Source organism: Sus scrofa, chromosome 18, assembly GCF_000003025.6.
Source record: "Sus scrofa isolate TJ Tabasco breed Duroc chromosome 18, Sscrofa11.1, whole genome shotgun sequence".
NCBI classification, from domain to species: Eukaryota; Metazoa; Chordata; class Mammalia; order Artiodactyla; family Suidae; genus Sus; species Sus scrofa.
The window spans coordinates 12,261,720-12,274,826 of NC_010460.4; the positions used below are offsets into that span (position 1 = coordinate 12,261,720).

General features: G+C 38.2%; 1 protein-coding gene and 1 long non-coding RNA gene across 4 annotated transcripts in view; one reads left to right on the top strand and one right to left on the bottom strand.

Annotated features, from left to right (window-relative positions):
- Positions 1-13,107, top strand: part of PTN (pleiotrophin) — an 89,338-nt gene that overhangs the window by 42,012 nt on the left and 34,219 nt on the right. The window contains exon 2 of one of the 3 annotated variants that reach the window (XM_013985586.2): positions 3,632-3,689. The gene's annotated coding sequence lies outside the window, so the exon portion shown is untranslated. 3 annotated transcript variants of the gene reach the window in all.
- LOC106506761 overlaps positions 1-13,107 on the bottom strand; it is a 67,404-nt gene that overhangs the window by 41,663 nt on the left and 12,634 nt on the right. The window contains exon 4 of the long non-coding RNA XR_002340463.1: positions 3,700-3,789. This is a non-coding gene — a long non-coding RNA (uncharacterized LOC106506761). The remainder of the gene's footprint in view (positions 1-3,699; positions 3,790-13,107) is intronic.

A 13,107-nucleotide genomic window follows, 5' to 3' on the forward strand; every position in this document is an offset into this window, starting at 1 on the left:
CTTCCTGCACGTGGGTAAAGTTCCATGCCCCTTCATAGCACAAAATCACACTGAAACCAAACTGAACCATGATCACTCAACCAGCCGCTCCAGAGGAAAGTGGTGGCAGAGAGTCTTCGGAAAAAATGATCATGTGCTATTTTATAACATGCTTTTTAAAATATATATGTATTATTCAACATTATCTATATAGTTATATCTTATGGAGGCTTCTTTGGGCAAAGTACACCTCTTTCTTTTTTTATTTTATTTATTGTTTTTTTTTAGGGCTGCACCCATAGCATATGGAAGTTCCCAGGCAAGGGGTCGAATCAGAGCTACAGCTACCAGCCTACACCACAGCCACAGCAACACAGGATCTGGGCCACATCTGTGACCTACACTACAGCTCATGGCAATGCCAGATACCCGACCCACGGAGTGAGGCCAGGGATCGAACCCGCATCCTCTTGGATACTAGGTGGATTCGTTTCTGCTAAGCCATGAGGGAAACTCCCATTTCTTTCAATTCTATACATTTCCCCATGATGTCAACCTCTTTGTCACACACAATAAAAAGTACATTTATGAATTAAAATTAACTCTATTTTGGGATACTTTTTGAATTGTTTGTGCAGTCAAGTAAGCATGAGACAGCTTCATATCCACACTGTACCAAACTTCCCATACTCTAATAAGCACAACCAAACCAGTACTTCTGAGGCCACTGGATCTGCCTTGATTTTCAAGGTCTGATGGAGACCAGGAATGTTAGGACCAGCTCAGATACCTGGAAAAATAATCGTGTCTCTGTATCTCACTAGTGTGCAATTATGGGCTAAGTGGTGCGGTGCCTGGGATGGCTAAGCCAGAAACTGTACAAAGCGTCCTCTGTTTCAACACGCTTCACTTAGGCCGTGTGAAATTAGAGACCTGGTGCCTACCTTTCACCACTGCAGAAATACTCACACAGATGGCCACAATATAAATGGGGTGAGATGGCTAATAGTTGTTGTTTTAAATGGGTGGTGTGTATAAGAGGGCGTTCGTTGAAAAGACAAGTGATGCCAAAGTGATCGCCTGGCATCAGGCAGTTTGATAGAGGTGTGAGCTCCCAAACCAACTGTCCCTACTCTTCCACATGCCTCCTTTAACTCACACCTTCCTTCGTCAACTTTGCTATTTAAACACTAGCGTTGTAATATCTCTATTTGAATTTTTGCTCCTTTTGGAATTTTCCCAGAATTACGGTATTTTAATCTTCTACATCTCAAAAGTTTTCTTGATTGCGAATGGACGTATTTTTTATGATCATCATTATAAAAGATGATAATGGTAATATGGCTTATAGTGTATCAGGTGACTTCATATATATTTATCTCCCTTACTACAATTCTATCTGAAATAGAACGGATTATTTTTATATGTATATCTGAAGATATGGAGATTCTGCAAGACTTCGTGCTTTGATTTTTCAGTAAGTAAATGAGAACTCTGAGACCAGTAGAAACAAGGTTTTCTGATTAGCAGCTACTGCCTCTCCATTGCATCATGCGGCCTAGACATTTGAATCATGTCTGCTCATCACTTTAGGTACAAGTGATCCTCAAAGAGAAAAGAAAAGACAGAGAAGCTCAGGCAGCTTATTAGCGCCCTAGTCAGTTTCAAGTTCCTCCATCAGCTGTTCCACAGCTTTCTGGAGGGCAAAGCTGCATCCAGTGTGGCTCCTTGCACTGCTAGAGTGGGAAAAAAAATCAGTACAGAGAAGTGCTGGCCAATATAAATAGTATGGGAACCAAAATGCAATCTTAATTTTTCTTGTAACCACATTAAAAAGTAAAAACAGTAAGTTAAGAAATTAATTTTAATAATACATTTTATTTAATCCATTATATACAAAATATTATCATTTCATGATGTAATCAATATAAAATTGAATGAGATACATGATATTCATTTTTTATCTTGTCTTTGAAATTCAGCGTGTATTTTATACTTGCAGCCCATCACAATCAGACCAGTCACATTTCAAGCAGTTGCCTGGGATGGGTGGTTATTTTATTGAACAGTGAGGCTCTCAAGTAATGAGAAAGGCACCCCTGCCAGGTGGCAGGTGAGATATACCACTGGCACATACCCCTGTCCTTGACATTGCACCAGGACTAGGTGGTGTCTGTTGTGAGAATATCAGAAGTATAGTCAGGGTATTTATGCAAAAGTCCAACCAATAAAGGAAGACAATTTTGAACAATGTCTACTAGACTTTAAGCTCCATGAGGGCCAGGACTGAGCTTGTCTATTTTTAATGACTGGCATAGTGCCCAACTCTTGAATAAATGAATTATCGATGGAATGATCTGGCATGTATTACACATTTATTACACATCTCAATTCAGATTACCTGCATTTCACATGCTCAGTAGCCACATGTGACTCGTGGCTATTGTGCTAGACAGGATAGGTATTGTTGGCATTACAAGGATATATATATGGGATAATATAGATTCTTGGGATATAAGACTGACTCCATCACCAACATGAATCACTAGATGTATGACCCAAGGCAAGTTAATTTATTCCTGTTTTTTGTCACCCAACATCTCTGAAAGCCTGAGTTCCAATTTAAAATCATGAATTTCCTTAGAATAGAGGAAACAGTAGCTAAGGTATGTGACATTCACAACTAATCCTACACCTACTCGACCAAAACCACTACTATTACTTTCATTAGCAATCCAGATAATCTGGCTAATGGAAATGGAATACATTTTTATTTGCCTCCTCACCTTCCCCAAGATGTACAAATATGCAATACTACAAAGGCATGTAACTAGAAGCACTAAGAGGAGAAGTTAAAAACACAGTAGTAGATAATGGGCTTTTCAGGAACAGCTTGGCCTGTTTTCTGGTAGCTTGGGGCAGATGGCAGAGAAACTTACTAACAGGCCAAACTCTCTTGGTGGGGCAAGAGATGTCCTGGTGGGGAGCAAGTGATCCTAATTTGGCTTCTGACTAGATACTTGACTGCCAAGCAAAGCAGCCGAATCTAAATTAAAAAAAAAAAAAAAAGGAACATCAGTGTTCATGACTGGGGCTGTTGCACATCATGCAACATAATGCAAAATTTTTCCCTGCAGAGGGGTGGCAGTCACAGGGGGGGTGAGTGGTAAAATCTACACCCAGTATACCCTGCTGAGGGGCTTGTATTCAGCTGAAGGGAGAGAAGAATTGTTAAATTTTGTACCAGGACACTTTATGGGCCACTAGCAGCCCACGTTAGGACTTAAGTAGCCATGTTCAACACTGAAAGCCATGGCTAGGAGGAAGAACTCCTTTGGCTAAGCTATAAAAAAAAAGTAACAGGAGTTCCCATTGTGGCTCGGGGGAAACGAACCTAACTAATATCCCTGAGGATGCAGGTTCAATCCCTGGTCTTACTCAGTAGGTTAAGGATCCAGCATTGCTGTGGCTGTGGCATAGGCTGCCTGATTTGACCCGTAGCCTGGGAACTTCCAAATGCCCCAGGCGGCCTTAAAAAAAAAAAGGTAACAACAATAAGAAAAAAGTCAGTTTGCGCTAAATCGAAATCCTAAAATGTGGAAGCCCTTACATACTTCAAATTGGTCTAAATTGGAGCATTACTTCTTTCTAGGAAATAAAAGGAAACAAGAAGCAACAAAACTGTGAATACATGCGTAAGAAGATTTGAGGTATACTTACAATGCTCTGTCAACTCTTTTTCCTTGGGTGGTACGCCAGAGCCTTTCCCGAAGTATTTTAAAGCACATCCTAGACATTTCATTATTTCATCTGAAAATGCCAAATAAAAGTTTTTTAAAAACTTATAGCCACAATACCATTACTATATCTAGTAAAAATGGCATTTAAGATTCACTGCTCTACCTTTCTTAACGTGATCTGTTTCCATAATCATTCGGTTGAAAACGTAAGGTCAGGACATCAGTTGCCATCTTCATGGTGCTGCACCTTGTAGAATCTCGCAGGGCTCCACTTTCCAAGATACACATTTCTATCTTCCCTTAGCACCATGAAGGACTAATTCCTGTCTTAATTACTGGCATTTGAAGCATGTTCACCCACAAACTTTATCAATTGTTGGATGAATGGCTTGTAAAAGTATTTAGGAGTGCTTGCATTCTGCGTTTTCCCCAGCAAGTAGTTATACTGCTTGGGAGGTGAAAGCATGCCTGCCCAGTATCAGCACACAACAGTTTCAATTACTTATTTCTATTCCATGAGTCAGAAAGTAGGACCTGGTTCCTCGCCATCTATTTAGAGATTCTTCTTTTTCTCTCTTATCTGTTGACTTTGCTGTGAAGCAGTTTTAAGCCTAAACAAACTGCCTTGTTTAGCTCCATCACAAGACCCGGTTTATGCTAACGCGTTTATTGAATCAGCCATAGCTCTAGCAAAGGAGACTGCCCTGGGGGTTACGCCTGGAAGAGCTAGTCTGAGGCTGGTGGGCTGCAGGATGTGGTCTTGCCACTTGCATATTTTTGCCTAACATTTAGGTAAGAATCCTCATTTTTGGGAATTAGTGAAAAGGGAAAAAATTTGGCATATCAGAGTGTGGCACGTCTACTTGGTTGGGATTATGCCAACATTAAAAACAGAAGTTAAGACATAACAAAGAAGCATCAAAAAAGCTCTTATGGGAGTTCCCGTCATGGCGCAGTGGTTAACGAATCCGACTAGGAACCATGAGGTTGCGGGTTCGGTCCCTGCCCTTGCTCAGTGGGTTAATGATCTGGCATTGCCGTGAGCTGTGGTGTAGGTTGCAGACATGGCTCAGATCCCACGTTGCTGTGGCTCTGGTGTAGACCGGTGGCTACAGCTCAGATTCGACCCCTAGCCTGGGAACCTCCATATGCCGCGGGAGTAGCCCAAGAAATAGCTAAAAAGACAAAAAAAAAAAAAAACAAAAAAACAAACAAACAAAAAAAAAAAAAAACAAAAAACTCTTATGGGCTTGTTATATTTTGAGAATAATGACTAGAATTGTGAGTATCATGAGATAGATGACTACGAAAAAATAAGTATGAAAGTGAGCAAAGTATTAAAGCTAACTAAAAATTAATTTTGCTGGACTAAGGATTCAGATTTTTTCTTTTTAATTATTAAAGTATTGTTTTATTTCACATTTTTATTACTTATTTTCCCCCTTTTGAAGATGATCCCACCAAAGTGCTAAAACTTACTGACTTGACCCTAAATGGAGTATTTTCCAGTGGTGGCAATAGAAAACTATAAAATTCATGTGCATTTTCTTTGGTTCTGAGCCAAAGACCTAAGGGTGCTCATGCTTTATTAGAATCCTAGTTTTATTCCTCAGACACAAAGGGACATGAGGAGTGAATGACTTTAGGTCACTAGAGGAGAATGCCAAAGGACACAGTCCCAGTAAGAGTGGGCAGTTGAAACCATGGCCAAGTTCCACCGACTTTTCAAGTGTGTCGAAAGAACTCGCAGTCATTTTTATCCACTGCCTTTGGCTGGAACTTTACAGGTTTCAACAACTCTGATGGGACGCTCCATTTAAAAAGACTGACATTTTCACAGCCCATGAAGGAGAAAGTAAAAGAAGAAACTTCCCTTCAATTTACTTCAGTTGGAGCCTTGAAGAAAGAGTCAGGGCCTGTTTATTTGCTCAGCGTGCCTAGGCAGGTTTAGGATGCTATTGGGAGTGTTAATTGGCACTTGCAACTCAGTCCAAAACTGGCGGTCAGAGTAGTCAGGGATCTGCAGGCACTGGTCTTGGACCTAGAGATGCTGAGCATGTCATCTACAGGTGTGCGCTCAGCTACATTAATGGGAACAGGAGTGATCTGCTGAAGATGAGCCCCTGAACTCCATCTTTAATTCTCAACCTTCGTATAGACTCTTGGATATTTAATAGTAATCAAGTTGCTTTTATACAACTAGACTGAGAGTTGATGCCAAATCATTTGGTAAACTGAAAATGACTTTAGTGTATTTTATGGATGGTGAAATACACCATAAAATACAGTGCTTATAAAAATCCAGAAAATTTAGAAAACATTAAAAAGTAAATTAAAATGTCTTACATTCCACAGATGACCTTTAAAATTTTGGTATATGATTATATGTGTGTGTGTGCGTGCATGTTTACATACTTTTTTATTAAATGGGGATTGTAGTGTATAAATGAAATCAACATTTTCTCACATAAATAATTATATATCACACATTTTCTTATGGATAATATTAATGGCTATATAGAATTCCATTTCATAGATGTATTTAATGAGTTCATGTTGGGTGTTAATAATTTTCCATTATCATACATGCTATTTTGCAGCTTAGATCAAACTTTTACAAAATCCACTTGTGTTTTTTAAATTATTTTAAAACATAAAAATAAATGTTTACAAAATAATGTGTGAAGAATAGGGACATGTGATGTGGGAGAAAATTATTATTCCAAATATAAAAGGATTTAGTTATTCTTTTATTTCTTGAAATAGGAAGAGGATGGAGAGAGGGGCTCAACTCCTTTGTTTTGACAAATTATTTTAAGGCAGCCCTGAGAACAAAAAGGGTTTTGAGAAAAATCAGAAGACTTTGATTGCCATCTATTAGCCACCCCATTGCACCCCCAAATTCTTGTGGTTGACTGTCAGTCAATAACTTCCCTTTTCCACATATTCAGTTCCTGTGCTGTAAGAAGAGATACTAATAAATACTGCTTGTCTACTCCCCTGGCTTATAACAAGGCTCAAATGATATCATGAATAGGGACGGACACTGAACTCTAAAGCATTATTTCCTTCTTTTTATTATTATTACTGTTATTATCATTGTCCATAAGTCCACGTGATTAGATGACCAGAGGAATTTGAAGACCTACAATTTATTTGTTTGTAGAAAATGGATTAGACTATTTCTAGATAAGGCAGGCTCATTTTGAAGCAAACCCAAAGTATCCATTATTAATCCTCTTGCCTTATGAAAGTGTTTAGGAATTCTCATTGTGGCTCAGCAGTAAAGAACCCAACTAGGATCCATGAGGATGTGGGTTTGACCCCTGGTCCTGCTCAGTGGGTTAAGGATCTGGTGTTGCTGAGAGCTGTGGTGTAGGCTTGCAGCTGCAGCTCCAATTCGACCCCTAGCTTGGGAATTTCCATATGCTGCTGGTGGGGCCCTAAAAAAAAAAAAAAGTAAGTGTTTAGCCCCTTGTCTTTGTTTTCTGCTGCCATGTGACAAACTACTGTAAACTTAAAACACCACCCGTTTACTAGCTCATAGTTCTGTAGGTTAGAAGTAGGGCATGGTTGGTTTCTCTGCTCAGGGTGTTGAGACTGCACTCGGGGGTCGACTGGGCTGTGTCTCTTTCTGGAGGATCTGAGGAAGAATTTGCTTCCAAGCTCATTCAGGTTATTAGTCGTCTCCAGTTCCTTGTAGCTGTAGGACTGAAGTCCCTGTTTCCTTGCTGGCGCTCAGCGGGGGGCCACTGGCTTCCTAGAGGCCATCCGCCCTTCTTGCCATGTAACCCCCCCATCTCAAAGCCAGCAGGAGACTGTCCCTTGTGCCAAATCCCTCTCACACTTCCCCTGTCTCCGACCACATGACCCTAATTTAGTGGCCCCACGTCAGCCCCACGCAGATAATCTCCATATGTTAAGGTCCATTGATTTGAGCCCTAATTGCATCTGTGAAATCCTTTATGGAAACACTTTGTGTGAATACTCAGAAGGTATGTGTCTGTCAGGGGCTTTTAGAATTCTGCTTGTCATACCCCCAAAGCCAATGACTCAAAGGGCTGCTCTTTCTGAAAACAAAACAAAACCAAAAAACAGATCCTCCAGTACAAAAGTCATTAGGAAATCTGAGTTCTAGAAAGCTGGAAGATCCCATTTCATTACTGACATTCCGATTTCACAATGACAGTCATGCTAACCTCCTCTTAGCAGTCCTAAGATATCAGGTAAATCTGATATACAATGTTCAAATCCTGTTTCTGCCAAAACCTATATGAATTGGGCAAGATTCCTTTTTTTTTTTTTTTTGTCTTTTTAGGGCTGCAATCGAAGCATATGGAGCTTCCCAGGCTAGGGGTTGAATTAGAGCTGTAGCCACTGGCCTACTCCACAGCCACAGCCACACCAGATCCAAGCTGCCTCTTCAGCCTACACCACAGCTCACTGCAACGCTGGATCCTTAACCCACTGAGTGAGGCCAGGGACTGAACCTGCATTCTCATGGATACTAGTCAGATTTGTTTCCACTGAGCCATGAAGGGAACTCCAAATTGGGCAAGATGCTTAACCTGTTTGATTTATTCAATATTTTCTTCCTATAAAATGGCAATAATACTACCTGTTTTGCAAGGTCATTGGGACTATTAATAAGAATATGTATGTACAAAGCTACTGTATAGCACCTGCATTTAAATGCAAGATAAACAGTAATTTCAGATCGATTCAGTGGGAAGGAAAGCAAAAAAAGGTACAGATTTAGATTCTTTTTCCTTTTAAATTAAATCCACCATCAAGCAGAAGGGCTGACTCTGCTGTTTTTGTGCTGTTACTGAAAGTGATATCCGTAATAATATAGTATTAATGATTTTTAGTTTTCTTGAGAAGTGATGGATCTAAATTTTCCAAATTCCAAATGAAAATTTGTTTTCGTCAAATAAATGCTTCTTTATGTCTCTATGCAAATATTTATTCCTGATTTTTAGGTCACAACACTATATTAAATAAAATGAAAACCACATTTGGCTTTTGAAAACATTAACTAAATACACTTGATAATGTGGGTGTGATTTTTATTGGAGGCCCCTAGAATGTGGTCAGATACCCTCTAAAGTATAAACAAGCATCACAAATCAGACTCAGCATATAAGTGAACTAGAAAGTGAGGAGCAAAACTAAGAATGAAGCCAGAGAGAACTTATGAGTTACTCCCATTTTTCTAGGAAATATTTGGCCAGGAAGATAGGGCTATAAAATGAACTCATAACTTTGTTGCTTTGTAAAATTCCTGAGAGCCAATATATCCAAATACACTCGTTTACTCCTCTAGGCAAACTGTTCTCCCTTTATAGCAATAGCTTGCTTACCTGGATAAACCGTTTGCTTACTAAACAGCAGTTCACTTATCAAGACTCACTCTGTGACCTTTGCCTCACTAAAGCTCTATAGTATGAACTTTACTCAATCCTAGTCACCTCCTTGCCTTGAAAGATTTGACTTCAACTACTTGAGACCAGACCCCCCAACCCCTGCCGAAACCTATAAATATCTTCCTGAACCTACTCTGAGACACTGAGACTTGGTCCAGGTTATATCTTCCTTACACTAGCAGGTTTAGTAAAATTAGCTTTGTTTAGTTAATAAATTTTTCTGGTTAGTCTTCTGGAGGGGAGTCCACAGTTGATAATAATTATCCTATGCACCTTTTATAATGTGGAGAAAATATACTAAAGAAAGGAAGTCATCAAGTAAATAGGTCTTCCTGGCTTCCTGGATCATATTGTTAACATTTTGAGAAGCACATGCGATATAAGGCTTTTAATTCTATGGGACACAGTGTCACTGAACAAAGGAGTTACATTTACATTTTAAAGAAAACCTTCAAGTTTTAGTTTAACTACTTTATGGATAGGGTCATGATTATATATGAATTTTATGTCCACAGAGTCTTGTACTTAAGGACACAATAAAGTCTAGGTGATGGATTAGGAGCTGAAAGATCAATTTAAGGTCACTCCTCTTTATACAATTCTCCGGAAAAATATACATTTTGTTTGTACGTAGATCACATCCTAAATTACCCTGAGCAGAAAGGAAGTCCATGTCAACCCCAAAACGCCTGACAAGCTTTCCATTTGGTAATTCATCAATTTCTTTTTACAAGTCCTCTAGAAACAGCAGTTACTCAAAAGAAGCACGATAAGCAGAGGTTAACAGTGAATTTGTTCACAAATTGTGTGTGTGGAATGTTGAGAGAAGACAGAAAAACTTTTCTAGCAGAACAGAGAATATTATACCACTTGGGAAACAAGCTTTGTTTATTTAATATGCTCCTTTGTAAACATACCACTAGAATGAGATCTCAAGCTATGAAATGGGATAGCTGATGATTTCTGCCATAAAACATGAATGAAATGTATAATAAATCAAATAATTAATTAGGATTCAAATCAAGTTTAACGTCTTATCTGGCTTCACTATTAACTAGCTGTGTGGTTTTGCATAAGTCATGCAATCTTTTCAATCTTCAATTTCATAGTCTATTAACTGAAAATTAACAGTGCCTGCCAAGGTTTATCCCACAGTGATTTTGTGGAACTGAACGAGATGGAATCATACCATTTGGGGGTTGAAAAGTATTTATTGGTTATTTAGTCTAATTAGTGCTTTAAAATGAAAAGTACTTTAAAGGAAAAAAAATTAATACCATGTATATAGTATAGTATCTAAACATAACAACCTCTCCATTTTTAATCCATCCTGAAACTGCTCCTCCCAATTTGTTTATGTATCTTTGCCCAAGAGAACTGCCTTATCCCTATGTTTGCCTTACCCAGTCTGATGCCTGGTGTTCAGTACATACACACACCATCAATTTGTTCAGTCGAAGTGGAAGATTAAGTGAAACATAAAAACTTTACCTTTGAGGGGCTTGTCTCAGTTTCTCCTGATTTACTTTCTTTTGTGTTAATTTGGATTTTAGATATCCATAAATTGGATATAATGTCCTTATTCTACCACTCTGAGGTATTATGATAATTGAGGTGAAAGCAAGAATCACTGGAAGCTAGTCACTTAAGTTGCTCTGGAGGTTTTCTGGAAGTGTAATGAAACTCAGACTGTCAGCGTCCCAGAGGAAGCAAGTAGCCACAAAAAGTGGAGTTTGAAGTTTTTGGAAGAGCTGAGAGTTTATGCTTTTATGCACTAATTCTTTCAACTAGTTAACTTTGTAGCTATAGCCTTGTACAGTGACTAGCATACTTCTTTCTAGGTTTCTGATCGCATTGAGAAGCATCAGAGTACACTGATGACCTTAGCTGTCTTGCAGGTATCAATACTGTGACATCTGGTGCTCTAATCAGGGACAACTGAGTTGTTAGGGGCTATTTGATGATATCCTAAATTATTCATATGCACATCAGGTTTTAAAAATAATTTGCCCATATTTTCCTTTATCTTTATGATGCTACTGATATACTTGGTGATAGCATTTATTTGCTTCCTTCTAATTCACTACAGGCCTGAAAACCAAAGAGCCAAACCTGCAGAATAAAATATAAAATTCAAAAGATAATAATCAATATTCTGTGGTATCAAGCACATGATATTGTTTCATTGGGTTTGGCTGGTCAGTCTTTTAAATTTTGTTCATTCAGTAGATATTTGCTGATTACTTAGGTACTTACTAAGTATGGAAATTGAAAGATGTATACAACACAATTTTTGGACATATAAAATTGCTGGACTTATTTGCAAATAAAACAAGATGTTATTATATGGTTTAAAAGAAATAATATGATGTAGGTTAGCAAGTAATTTAAATCTCGTTAAGCTTTGCGGCTGCAAGATAATAATCTCAAATCTACTTGAGGGTTGTTCCCTGCTATCCTTGTCAGGTTAGACATATTATAATCAGAGTTAATTTGTATCTTATTGTCTATGTATGAGTTGCCAGGAATTCACCTCATTTATCCCCAAGAAAAAATTAAATGAAATTTACAGTGGATAGATTCCAGCTTGTATAAGCAAGAACTTTATAACTTTTTGAACTTCTTAAAAATAGAATGTACTGATTTTCACATTAGTTTGGTTTTTCCACACATATTTACCATTTGTATATGTTAAGCTTTCAGTCCAATTACCCTTCACTCTATCCTGGAAACCATTGTGAAGCAAGTTATTGTCTATTAAGTTTTTTTTTTTTTTCAGTCATCTGTCATTTTATTGAATGTCTTCGCTCCAGCATTCCTCAAACCACCCTCCCCCCACCCCAAATCCCTTACCACTGCCTCTGGGTAAAGGAATGCAGTCACAGGGTTTGCATTTCTAGAATTCAGAATACTTTAGAGCTGTAATTAAGATGTGGATTTAAACACATTCAAAGGCAGGGCTTCCCAGTTATCACTGTTAAATTTCAACTCATTTGTTTCAAAGTCGTGGCCCACTCAGAATATGATTAATCTTGAATTCATCATCAATGTAATTTGATATTTGTCCCAGTTTGAAGTAGCCTGCACATTATCTAGGATCCTTTTGATATTTTAATTCCAAGTATTAGTATAAAATTTTACATAACAGAATTAAACGAGGAATCTTCTGTGAACTTCTTGTGGGCATCTCCTTGACTTTCTCTGTTATCTTTCCTCTTTTCTATTTGTCAGTTTCTATTCTGACCTTATTTCCTGCCTGTATTTAATTTGGATTTGAATTTTTCAAGCTTTTTGGATGGAAGATTAAATTACTGATTTTAGGTTTTCTTCCCTTTCAATATGAGTGTTCTCTGGTAGACTGGGTAGTTATGTGACTGTGTATCTACCTCATAATGTCTTACTCAGATGTATGTTTTCAGAATATGTCAAAGCTTCCTGAAACCAAGATGCTCTCTGGCTATAGGATCACTATTATTAACCACTTTCTCACACAACTAAGATTTATTTGACATGGAGGAACCATTTTGATCTTTTTTGTTACTCTTTTTATAAATGTCAATGGTAGTTTTAGCCCTCGGGCTAATTATTTCTAGAAAGAAGGAAATTCAATCAGTGGGGCATTTGATGCTCCCAAAGAAAGGAAGGGGGAAAAAAGCAACATCTTCTTGGACGTGGAAACCAGGCAGAAGAACTTCACAGGATCTCTGAAGAGATAAGAAGCAATTGATTCTCAGGCACCATCATGAGACCTGATCCTCATGTCCACATTCATTTACCAAAAGTACGTACAGCGACTCACTAGATGAAAGAAGAATGAGTGGAAGGAACTATGTGTATGAGGGGTAAGGATGTGGAAATGAGGTGAAAATAACCATGTAAGCAGAAAAAAGAAAAATGGGATTTTAGAGGCCAAGGCGAGTGAGCAGCATCACAATACATGATTTTAATGTTTGTAATTTCCA